Source organism: Eulemur rufifrons, unplaced genomic scaffold, assembly GCF_041146395.1.
Source record: "Eulemur rufifrons isolate Redbay unplaced genomic scaffold, OSU_ERuf_1 scaffold_179, whole genome shotgun sequence".
Classification (NCBI taxonomy): domain Eukaryota; kingdom Metazoa; phylum Chordata; class Mammalia; order Primates; family Lemuridae; genus Eulemur; species Eulemur rufifrons.
This window is the reverse complement of record NW_027182961.1, coordinates 160,516-170,000: the sequence shown is the minus strand read 5'-3', so window position 1 is coordinate 170,000 and position 9,485 is coordinate 160,516. Positions and strand designations below refer to the sequence as shown.

At 50.6% G+C, this 9,485-nt stretch overlaps 1 pseudogene; it reads right to left on the bottom strand.

The window, feature by feature from the left end:
- Positions 1 to 645: 645 nt before the first annotated feature.
- LOC138379812 (small nucleolar RNA U13) lies at positions 646 to 737 on the bottom strand (annotated as a pseudogene).
- Positions 738 to 9,485: the final 8,748 nt, after the last annotated feature.

Sequence of the window (9,485 nt, the reverse complement as noted above, 5' to 3'; positions counted from 1 at the left end):
CGGGGCTGGCCCCATCGATGCTATGGAGGGGGATCACCGCCAGGGGGCGCTGCGGTTGCGGGCTTCTCGACTCCCTCTCCTTCCCCACCCCTCCGCTCGCCCGCTCCTCCTTTCTTTACTCCCTATCGCCCCGCCCCCTTTTTTCTCCACACACACGCAATTATCACGCTCACGAACTATCCCGGGACCTGGCGTGACTTTCATCGCAATCTCCCCCCCCCCGGACACACACACATAGAGACACACCCTCCCGGCAGGGAGCACCCTGAGTGGTCGTGCAGATGTCGCTGCTGCATGCGGCCTCCGCATGGGTTCGCTGGTTGACCAGATGTCTGGTCCTTGGGTGGTTGACCAGATGTCTGGTCTGTGGTTGTCGTCCTGACAGGGAGGCTTCGGGACGGATTTGGTCTCTCTGGCCTCGCTGCCCCTAGGGGTCACCCTGCGATCGGTATTCTTCTCGCGCGGGGCGAGGGGGCGCTCCGGAGCATTCCTCTCCTCTCGGAGTTTCTGTCTGCAGTCTCTCGACTTGCTCTCACTCCCCTACCCTGCTGTGTGACTTTCTTTTTGGTCCTTTCATTTTATCTATTCTCTCTTTGCCTTTTCCTGCCCGCCTTTCCGCTCCCCCCCCCCGGATTCATGGTTTCACGTCACGCGGGTGACGTGCCGACACACCAGGAGGCCCTTCTCACACGTGCGCGTGAACACGCAATCAACACGTTTATGAACTAGAAAGGGATCTGGTGTGACTTTGCTATTATTTCCCCTCCCCTCCTCCCCGCGCTGAGAATGAGTTTCCCCGGGCTCGTGTGCCCGCCTGGGAATCGGCTGCAGACGCCATGGCCCCGGGTCGACCACATGTTGCCCTGGGGTCCACCAGATGTCTCTGGCGAATTGGGGCCCTAGGGTGCTTGTGACGGTGTGGTCACTAGGTGTCGCTCTGGGCTCAGTATTCTTCCTTCTCGCTGTGACTTTGGTCTCTTTTTTTCGAAATTTCTTTCTTTCTTCCTCTTTTGCCCTGTTTCCATTTTCCCTTCTTAATCTCTTTCTCTCTTTTTGTTGCTTTTTTTCCACGGCAGATGGGTGATGTGTGTGTGGAGGAAACGCGGCGTCAGGGAGAAGACACATCTCACACGTGCTCGGGAACACCCGATCGTCACGCTTCTGAGTACCGACCGATGGATCTGGTCCCGAATTTTTTAATAGTTTTCTCCTCTCTCTCTCTCTCTCTCTCTCTCCCCCCCCTTCCTTCTCTTTCCTTTCTCTCCCTTCCTTTCTTTCTTTCTCTCGCTCTCTCGCTCTCGCTCTTCTTTTCTTTCTGACAGAGTCTCTCGTTCTGTTGCCCTGGCTAGAGTGCCATGGCGTCAGCCTAGCTCACAGCAATCTCAAACTCCTGGGCTCAAGCGATCAGACTGCCTCAGCCTCCCGAGTAGCTGGGATTACAGGCATGTGCCAGCATGCCCAGCTAATTGGATATACGTGTGTGTGTGTGTGTGTGTATATATTTATATATATATATATATATATATATATATATTTTTTTTTTTTATTTTATTTTATTTTTTTTGAAACAAAGTCTCACTCTGTTGCCCAGACTAGAGTGCCGTGGCGTCAGCCTAGCTCACAGCAACCTCAAACTCCTGGGCTCAAGCGATCCTACTGCCCCAGCCTCCCGAGTACCTGGGACTACAGGCATGCGCCACCGTGCCCGGCTAATATTTTTCTGTATATATTTTTAGATACTGTTTCTGTATATATTTTTAGATATATAGTTTCTTTCTATTTTTAGTAGAGATGGGGGTCTCGCTCTTGCTCAGGCTGGTCTCGAACTCCCGACCTTGAGCGATCCACCCGCCTCTACCTCCCAGAGTGCTAGGATTACAGGCGTGAGCCACCCCGCCTGGCGTGTACGTTCTGTATTCACAGCCAGACGGAAGGCAGGGAGAATGTTACCCTTTCAAAGCCCGCCCTGCTCGCCTCTCAGCCCACCGATGGCACTCTGAATCCCGTGGCATTCCTTCACTCAGCTGAATTCTTCAGCACCCGACCCCCCCCCCACCCCACCCCCGTGCCACGGGAGTTCGTTCTCATGGCAGAGCCATCGAGGCTGTTGCCACACGTGTTGTAGGTGCCTAGGCAGACTGTGCCCTGGCCCCGAGGAGGTACGGAACCGCCTATCGCCTCGGGAGGGAGGGACAAGATGTGTCCGTGTCCAAGGCGACGTCCTGTCGATCACGAGGAGGCCTGCAAAGGCTCGTATCTGCCAGGCATTGAGCCACATCACATGAAACACCGGTGTGTTCCTTCACTTAGGTGGTGTCGCGTGTTGATACTCACAGAGGATGATAAACCCACTCGCATGCCGGCTGAGCCCCCTGTGTCTCCTCCTCTATCCACTGAGGGAAAAAACCGCAACAAAAGGTAGAAAACCACAGGGGGGGGGGAAGAGAGCCCGTCGCTCTCCCTATGTGACCGTCCGGAGTGCTCGTTCAGATGGGAGGAGGTGTGTTTGTGTGTGTGTGTGTGTGTGTGTGTGTGTGTGTGTTTCATTGATTTTGGTGCCATCTTTTCTCTGCAGCTGCGTCAGAGGACAGCGATTTTTCCGATTTTCACTCCGCTGAGTGAATTGCCTTTTGAAGAGAATGTCCACAGGAAGCCTACGGTCCTCCCGCGGGGGTGGCCCTCCTCTAGAAATGAATCTCGTTTCTTGAACGGAGGGGACTTGTTGACGCCATCATGCTTTCGGGACGACTTCTCAGACGCTAGCTTTGGACCGCAACATAGGTGCCCCCGACATTGCCTCAAGGGTTCCGTGGTGCCTCCTGTCAAGAGACCCCACCGACCGTCCCCAGCCTGCCCGCTCAAGGGAGCCGGGCCCCTTCTGATCTGTCCGCCCGCCGGTGAAGCTCCCTCCCGAGGGTCGGAAAGCCCACCTGTTTCCCAGTTCGGTTGAATGATGGGGCACCCGGGCAGGGCACTGGCACCGAGTGACTCCATTCTGAGTCTGTCTGCTCTGGGGGGCGGGGGCGGGTGGGGGGGCAGTTCCGTCTCGACCCGGTGGCCTCCTACCGACTGACTCGATGGGACGGACCATTCTCACTCAGGATCGTGTACCTTCTTGGCCTAGGCACATCCCGGCACTGAAAGCCACTTTTCGGGGACACTCTCCCACGTACAGATAGATGGCCTGCACGAGTGCTCTTCCTTTCTCGAAACACTGGAAATCTGTCCTCAATTTTACCTGACCTACCTGACGGTGTGTGATAAAGGAGCATAGAACCCTCAGCCACCCTCCACCTTCCCGCTGTCCCGAGAGACAGTGCCGAGCGTGAAATTCTATCCCTGACTCTCTGTGTCCACCGGAACGTGGCCTGACTGCAGTGACGTCAGCTACGTCAAGTCGTTCTCTGGGTAGGGAAAGAACTTAACCAGATAGGCCCTATCGGTCGCTTCTCTGTTCTGATAGTTTTGTGGCAGCCATTTCTTTCCCCCTCTCTTTTCTTTTTCTGTCTCTCTCCCCCACCCCCACCCCCAAATTCTTTCTACGAAGACGTTTAGGATGTCAGATTCTGGCCACATGCCCCCCCCTAGGCATACGGGGGCCAGCATAGACAAAGGTCTTCGGTACCAAGTGTTCATTCCACGGTGACAGATATTGCCACTCTTGTATTGACCAGGGCGAGATGGTGAGTGGGTCAACTCTGAAACTCCCTGTACTCTACTTCTCTCTTGGGTAGGTCCCTGCCCCAACCCTCCGGCTTCTAGCACACACCCAGGGGCACTCTCTCCTCTCTGGATAAAGTTCCAGATGATCCGATCCGCTCCGAGGAGGAAGGGGAGCTGGCCGGGCCACCCACTGTGCGCCCCACCCCCGTCAGTCATAGGGTCCGTTCTTTTCAGGATGACACCGGCAGCGGTTGCTGGGTGTCACCTAGCGGCCACTTTGATCAGACCTCGGGATCCGGAAAGTCAGGTGACGTTGGGAGTTTAAGAGCTGACTCCCGGGAGGTGTGGAGGGCGGGGAGGAGAGCACGGTCCGGACGGTCCCACCCTCTTCTTCCCGGGCCCGCAGCTCTGGGCCCGCCCGGGGCAGCCCTAGCCTCTAGCGGGTCTCCGCCCACCCGCCCTGTTGTCTGCGGGAGGCGCCCCTCCTCCCGCTCTCTGCCTCCTCCCGGGACCGTAGGCCTCTGCCCGTCGTCTTTTTTATTTTTATTTTTTCCCTTTTGTTTGTTTCTCTTTTATCTTGTGTTTTAGGCTTATCGAATATCATATCGTATAAAAACTTAAATCACAGAATGAATTATATTAAGTAACAAGATGTGGCTTTTTATCCTACGCCGAGAACGATGAATTTTTCTCTTCGTGTCCATTTTCCTGTCCTGGAAGAAATACAAAGTTGCTCGTGATACTTCCCCATCATCTTCCAGTTTCCCCGACTGTCAACACGATGTATTCGATCGTATATCTTTGTGTGTGCACGTGGGCGCCTGTACCTATTTCTTTTCGGCATCAGTCTCAGGTCTTTTGGCACCTAGGGGGGAAAAAGGAGAAACCAATAAAGGACAGAAAGACGTTCTGTCGTTTTACGCTCCCCACCACCACCACCACCACCACCACCACTTTTGGGAGCTTGTAGTCTGGCCTATGTCCCCAAGGCAGGTTAAATCTTTTCTTAAAACTCCCAAGTGGTCCCCTGCCCCGCCCCCCCCCCCAGGTGGGCGGCCGGCAGAGTTCACAGGCTTTGTTTTTGGCAGAGCCTGGACGATTGAAATAATTAACCACAATCAACGCTAAAGCTGAGAACCCCTCCCCCCCTCATTAAAAGCTCTGTATTTCTGCCTAGCCCTATGTTCGGGGAAATTCGGAGGCTTGAGATGGGAAGGTCTACCCTATTTTCTCCTTTACCGGCAAAATAGACTCTCTCTTTCCTTCCTCCTCAAACAGCTTGTCCTCGTTATTCGGCCTCGTGGGCAAGTGGCCGAGCTTTCGGTAACACCAAGTCTTCTAAGTTGTGTTGTGTTATCGGTCTTGTTTTCTTTCTTTTCTTTTCTTTTCTTTTCTTTTTTTTTTTTTGAGACAGGATTTCTTTCACTCTGTCCTCTCCCAGGCCGCCTTGGCCTGATTGTAGCTCACAGCAAGCTCCAAATCCAGGGCTTAAGTGATCCTCTCTGCCTCAGCCTTCTGAGTAGCTGGGACTATAGGCAAATGCTGCCACACCCGCCATAATTTTTCTTTTTTTTTTTTTTGTTGGTAGAGATGAGGTCTCATCGTGTTACCCAGGCTGGTCTCCAGCTGCTGGGCTCAAGTCACGCTCCCGTCTCTGCCTCCCAAGTTGCCGGGATCACGGGCATGAGCCACCATGGCCAGCCAGGTTATTTAAAGGTGATCGCTTTGCTATCCTGATACAAAACCCCAAATGTGCGAGTTTAAGGCACCAGACGGAGGGAGTCCCCACACTACATCGTCACGAACATTGAGGGTGGCTCACGAAACAGCTGGGATGTGGCCACACAGTAGTGATCGAGGAGATATATTCTAGTGGGATAGCAGAAATATAGAATGTCCTGAAGACACTAAATGTCGGAATGCCACAGCAGTCAATGGCTGACAAACTTCCATTCCATCGTGTCATGGTAGGCGGCTTACTTTTCTCCTGCTCCCTCGGTATGATTAAGGCCTGACGTAGAAAATGTCTACGTCTCATCCAAATCCATCGAGACGATGGAAGGGGGAACTGGGAGAGGAATAAAGAAAAACAAGAGGGGGAGAAGGAGGAAACTGCCTCCCCTGCCCCCATGCTACCCAATTAATAAATGAAGAATGGGCCGGGCGCGGTGGCTCACGCCTGTAATCCTAGCACTCTGGGAGGCCGAGGCGGGTGGATTGCTCAAGGTCAGGAGTTCGAGACCAGCCTGAGCGAGACCCCGTCTCTACTAAAAATAGAAAGACATTATATGGACACCTAAAAATCTATATAGAAAAATTAGCCGGGCATAGTGGCGCATGCCTGTAGTCCCAGCTACTCGGGAGGCTGAGGCAGTAGGATCGCTTAAGCCCAGGAGTTTGAGGTTGCTGTGAGCTACGCCACGGCACTCACTCTAGCCTGGGCAACAAAGTGAGACTCTGTCTCAACAAAAAAAAAAAAATAAATAAATGAAGAATGGCCTCTTCCCTCCTCTTCCCAACCCCTAACTATGCCTGGAGGTGTATCGTAGGCCTACAGTCCTAAGAAATGTACAACTACTGATAGTAATGGGAAGAAATGCAGTCTAATAGGTTTCTGTGCAGTGGGACACCTGGCCAGGGCACTTACGGTGAATGGAGCTTGCAGGGCGGGCGGGAGGTTGCTCTGGGTGAGTCTGTGAGTTGGCGGTGAGTGGTGAGTGAATGTGAAGGCCTAGGACATTACTTACTGTAGGTTTTCATAAACCCTGGACACTTAGGCCACACGACATTTACCTTTAGAAATTTCTTTCTTCAATAATACATTAACCTTAGCTTACTGTAAGTGTTTTCACTTCATAAACTTTTCCATGGTGGTTTGGCTTTTTTTTTTTTTTGTTTGTTTGTTTGTTTGTTTGTTTTTCTTTCTTTTAAACTTTTGGACTCTTTTGCAACACCACGACTTAAAACACAAATGCGTTGCACTGTTGTACACAGATATTTTCTTTCTCTGTGTCCTTATGTGTTCCGTAAGCTTTTTCCTACTTTTAAAGTTTTTATCGTTCTATGCACTTTTCAAAATAATAAAAACTAAAACGGGGGGGGGTGGGAGAGGGAAGGAGAGAAATACACACACATGAATATGTTTCCCAAGTGAACTGAGGAAGGGGGCCGAGTCAAGGTTCTCAGGGAGCCACCAGTGATGAAACGGTCAGGCTCAGAATCAGCATTGCAGAGTGGCTGCAGAGCCGGGGGGCCTGGACTGGCTACCTGGACGACACTCCGTGTTTGGTAACTTGGCGAGTCATACATCCTCTTGAGCCTCAGCCTCTTCATCTGCAAATGCAGAAATCATGGTGCCTACCCCACAGGGATATTGTGCAGAGTGAAAAAGCAAATGCAGGCAAAGCCCACAGAAGCACGCGTGGTAAACAGTAAGCCTTTAATCGTGGTCACAGTCGTTGTTATAGGATCATCTTCCTATGTCCTTGTCTTTTAAAGATTAGCAGAACCTCCCAGAAGATGAGAATGGGCTCCCCCTGAGCAAGTCTCGGCTGTAAAGTCACAGGCATGTTGAGCATGTGGCACAGAAGGCAGAATAAAAACCTGATCCCGGAACATTATGTTCCTGCAGGACATGAAATCATTGAAGGTATGGGAAATCCTACCTCATATCCGTTTTACTAGAACACCTATGATTGCGTACGCACATGGACGCACGCGCACGCGCACCCCAAACTTTTTGAGCTTCACAAAACAGCGTAACCAAGGAACACACTATGATGCTTCTTAGCGATCTATTTAGGCCCAGGTTACTCGTCACTCTGAGCCTGCCTCCTTATCTGTCCAATGAGAATAGTGTTTGTCACAATTATCGTCATCGTCATCCTACCTAACGCTTCTGGTAAAATTGAAGTGTGAGAACACCCGCTAGACAGAAAATCCATGTTATCTCTCAATTTTTCTTCCTCCTGATTTCTATCTGAATCTGTGAGCTCGCTTTGGTTCACTTCGGTTTTTCAAGAGGCTCCGGTTACCTTCTCTCCCACCTATATCGGATTGGGTCTGACGGAAGAAAGAAGGAAAAAAAAAAAAAAAACATAGTAAAGAAAGCAGAACAACATTTGTTTCTGAAGCAACCGATCAAACATTGCTGATGAGCCGGTCTTTTCTATTTCAGTAAACCAAGGAGGCCTATTGTCACGAGGATGTGAGGGGCCCGGGTAAGATTGGATGATTACCCCTAAAGGAGACAAAGCAGACAGACTATGGCACATGTGATCTTAGCCAAGAGAATAAACAGTGACCTCTCTGCCGAGTTGGGCCTTAGCATACCAAAGGGAAATAAAGGTGTAATAGGATGCTCAATTTTTACTCTGGAAACAGAGGTTGGTTGGGCACTGAACTGAGAACACTGAATTTTTTACCCTCCTTGATATTCACATAGGCTTAGAGGAGGCAAAAAAAAAAAAAAAAAAAAAGAATACTGAGCCTATAAGTCATCCCTAAAACTCGGATTTTATGTTCCCTTGCCTTTTCATAACTGAGCAACACACAACATTAAAGAATGGACACAGGCCGGACGCGTTGGCTCAGGCCTGTAAACTTAGCACTCTGGGAGGCCGAGGCGGGAGGATCGCTCAAAGTCAGGAGTTCGAGACCAGCCCGAGCGAGAGTGAGACCCCCCGCCCCCGTCTCTACTAAAAATATAGAAAGAAATTGTCCAGACAACTAAAAATATATAGAAAAAAATTAGCCGGGCATGGTGGCACATGCCTGTGGTCCCAGCTCCTGGGGAGCCTGAGGCAGGAGGATCGACTGAGCCCAGGAGTTTGAGGTTGCTGTGAGCTAGGCTGACGCCACGGCACTCACTCTAGCCCGGGCAACAGAGTGAGACTCAGTCTCGGGGGGGGGGGGGGGACCCAAAAACAAACAAACAAACAAAAAAACTGGAAGGGACACAGACTTCCACAGGTTTGTGTGTGGCCCCTTTTACTTATTAACGCTACAGGACCTTAATTATTTGTGCTCTGAATCTGATATTCAAATTATCCTTGTGGCCAACGCGTTTGAACAGTAGATGGTAGGGGAAGAAGAGTTCACCTCCTGAATAGATGACAAGTAACGGGAGTACTGGTGAAATTACAAGTGGCTTACGTTTACACACTGAAAATCCCAGTTAGCCGCTACCATGAGTTCAAAGAAGAGATCTAAATTTCTGACCCTATGACCCTAAAAGATATTTCCTCCCATGGTGTCACAGATAAAAATAAAACTGCATCCTAGCACTTTGGGAAGCCTAGGGGGAAAGGATCGCTTGAGGCCAAGAGTTTGAAGTTGCAGTGATCTATGATGATGCTACTGCACTTTAGTCTGGGAAACAGAGTGAGGGCCCGTCAAAAGAAAAAAAAGAAAAAGACAAAAAGAAAGAGAGAGAGAGAGAGAGAGAGAGAGAGACAGAGACAGGAAGACACAAGGAAAGAAAGAAAGAGAGAAAGAAGAGAGGAGAAGAGAAGAGAAGCGTCAATCTATCCATTGCATTTTCTACCCTTTAGGTGACTGGGCTTCAGCAGGGTGATGTGATCTGACAAAGTTCATGTTGCTAAGAAATAAAGCACTGGAGTTCAAACTCTGAGTTTTCAAAATCCAGCATATCCCCCTACCCACCATACCGTGCCACCTCTGAGAGTGGATATCTCACAGAGGAGAGCTGTGGAGGCCATTCTTGGACAGACAGAGTCAAGTAGTGGAGACCATGGAGTCTCTGCTCTGCAGCCAGTCTAGAGACATATGGAGCCATTAACACTGCTTGTGAGGAAAATACC